Source organism: Dermacentor albipictus, chromosome 2 (assembly GCF_038994185.2).
Source record: "Dermacentor albipictus isolate Rhodes 1998 colony chromosome 2, USDA_Dalb.pri_finalv2, whole genome shotgun sequence".
NCBI classification, from domain to species: domain Eukaryota; kingdom Metazoa; phylum Arthropoda; class Arachnida; order Ixodida; family Ixodidae; genus Dermacentor; species Dermacentor albipictus.
Window position 1 is genome coordinate 128,714,526 of NC_091822.1, and position 3,409 is coordinate 128,717,934.

Here is a 3,409-nt window from a genome sequence, read left to right on the forward strand (position 1 = left end):
GGCAGTGCGCCAGTGCCGCCAACACCTTCGCAGAGGCAGGGGCATTACGCTCTAAAAACAATTACACCGTTTGGGCTGTATCACGCAACAATAATCGTCTTCTGTCTTGCTTGCGTTTCCTTTCTTGAAAACGCTGCGCTCGCTACTTTCCTGTTGAGAACGCTCTGTCATACCGATAACGCGCATGCCGTTCGTGACTTGGAAGTACCGGGCTCGCAGCGTTAAAGAAAGCAAAGCGCACAAGACAGACAACGATTGTTGTTGTACGGCAAATATACACCGCGAAGGGTGCAACTGTTTTTAGAGCGAATGGGAACGCTATCATGGCGAGCGGCATCAGAGCCAGCTGTGGAAGACGATGACGAGTGGCAAGAGCGCGTCTCTGTGACCACGTGACCTTTTTTCATGGGCGATTATCTGCGCGTGTCATTTGTCTAGATTAGTTTGCACATATGATCAATGAGCATTTGTTCTTGTATTGGTTATTATGTTGTAGCATGCTCATTGTGATCACGTGACAGCTGTAGATATAAAAAACAATGTTCTCCTTCTGAATAAAATCAGTTGGAAGATGGCGAGCTTTCTGTCGTTGGTGTTCGTTGTCTTCGTCCAGCTTCCACCATGAATCAATATTTCAGCTGTTGTTTTCACGCAGTTCGAACTTGAAATCAAACACTTCTCAGCTTTTTTGATGTTGCTCTGATGCGCCGTAAATCACTGAACATTGCAAGAGTGATTTCGTCTCCATACATGCTGCCTAGTACGAGCGATACTTGCGAAGACGTCGCCTCTATACCAGCGTTAGTTCTTAGCTACACTTTGCCTACTGGCTCATGGCATACGACTTTGTATAGATCTCCTCAATGGGTGCATGTGACCGAACGTGCTGTGGTGTCATTGAAGCACTTCACCGTATGCAGGTAAGAGAGACCGAACCATGGTTGATACCACGCCGGGTATTTGTTGTCACTGTCACATCTGTTGCTGTGTGCGATGGTCTCTTCTTTCGTAATTCTTATCTGCCATGATAGGATGAATGAATGAATGAATGAATGTTTATTTCATCTTGAATAGAATTTCAAGAAAGGTGCAGGGGCAAAAGGCGCACAGCGCCTGACAGGGGCCCCTGTACCCACAAAACCCGCAAAATACGCGTGTATTATACATTATTTAGTGGCAGTCCATTGCCAGTGAGCGAGCACGCATAACATAACATATTTTCACCCATTACACATGAGTTTACACAGAAACTTAGAACAACAGAAATAGACAAATTATTGGGTTACAGTTGGTTTACAGATGGTGAAATAATTGATGTTTCCTTTTTCCCCCTTTTCCCCTTTCCTCTCCCTGTCCACAAGCAGTAAAATACAGGTTATAGAGGTAAATTACCATAGTGCACTAGAATGTACCATATCACCATGAACATGTATGCGTGCACGTAAAAGAGAAAAAAAATGAATAGAAGCGAAATATAATACATTTATGCTGCAATAATCACTCTCTCAAATACTGTGTTAGTAACAATTTGTTTACGTGGTCTTTGAATGCGTTTCTAGTCATATTGAAATCAATGTTACCTTCTAGCTTATTTAGGATTGTTAGTACCTGGTACCTGGTTGTTTGTTCACAATAATTGGGCCTTGTGTTGAGTGTGCATTTTCCTTTTATTCTCGTATCGTAAGGAACTTTATTAGTGTTTACGTGTATATATAAAACATTGATACATATGTACTGTAGTAGTTTAAAATCATAAACGTCGTTAGCTTAAAGCATTCGGTATTTAAAAAATAATGGTAACATGCTTTGTTCATAACATGCTCCCTGATAGTTTTAATAAATGCGCAATATCTTCTTTTTTAGAATTATGAGCGTGTTGTAGTTAGTTTTAATTGTGGTACCCCATACCAATATGCCGCACGATAATGAAGTATACTTCATTATACCGTATATCGCATGACAGTGAAGTATATTTGCTTTGTTTCAGCCAGATAGGTATTAAGTGTGCAATTTTATACAAGCATCCAACCAATCGGGAGAGTTCTGTAGCTAAACTATTAATGTGTACATTCCATGAAAGATGCTGTTGGAACCAAACACCAAGAAACTTTTGCTCCTATACCCTGGTTATCTGTTGCCCTTCAGAAGTTAAAACTATTTCCCTACTTAGTTGTTTGTTAAGTGCACGAATCATTATGTACTTTGTTTTCGCTATGTTAAGCTGCAGCCTATTTTTTCAGAGCCAGACCGAGAGGGATGCAAGGTATAGGTGTGTGGCCCTTCTTTCTAAATCTTTTAGATCTGTGGACTTTAAAAAGATGTTAATATCATCGGCATAAATAATAAGTTCAGGAGAGTTGGATATAGTTACAATGTCATTAATGTAAACAAGAAATAAAAAAACGGTCCTAATATTGACCCCTTTGGAACTCCTTGTGTTAACATGAGCTTTGGTGTTGTGGTCTCTTTTATTTTCACGTTTTGACAGCGATCACTCTAGTAGTTTTTAAGGAGTTCTAGTACAACTCCCCGCACACCGTATCTAGACAGTTTGTGCAGTAGGATATCGTCGTTTATTGAGTCAAATGCTTTCTTTAAGTCTAGAAATAAACCAAGCGTTAACTTCTTACTCTCAGTGTTGGTAAGTATGCTATCTTTAATACAGCACAACGCTTCTTCAGTTGATCAGTTCTGATGAAATCATTATTGGATACTAGACAAGGTTTTGTGATTGTCAAAAAAGACATGAGCTTTTGCTTAATCACACTTTCAAAGATTTTCGACAAAATGGGTAGCACCAATATCGGTCGGTAATTTGATAAATTATTTCTATCGCCTCCTTTAAATATAGCTGTCACTCGTGCTATCTTAAGTTTCTGTGGTATTAGCTGTGATTTTCTTGTGAGTACATACCTGCCAACATCTGAGTTTTATTATTCGTAAAAACTCCGCAGACGTATGAGAAAGGGGGAGGGAGAAGGCGGCAGGCATATTTTTTAGACCTTAGCTTAGAGCACACATTTTCGGTGGCATACACACGCACTTCATTAACAATGACTTGCACTGGCGAACTTCGCACTGCAGAAACCGGTAAGAACCCTGTTATTATTTAGATCTCAGTGACTTTTTTCGACCTTGATGATGCCGATTTTACCTGCTTCAGGAACTTGCCTGAATACACTTGCTCCAAGAAATTAAGTAGCTTTCTGCAGAATACATGGCGTCTTGCGCTGCCCCTAGAGGCCGGCTTAATTGCCATCGCTATTTCTCATTTTGCAAACTCGCACCGGCCCATCTTTACACTCCTTCAAAGCTTTTTCGCGAATCGAATTCCTTTTTTTCTCAAAATGTGGCGTAAACATAAGTCAAATTCAAGAAGAGGCCCAGAGTGCTTTCGCTGCCATTCCAT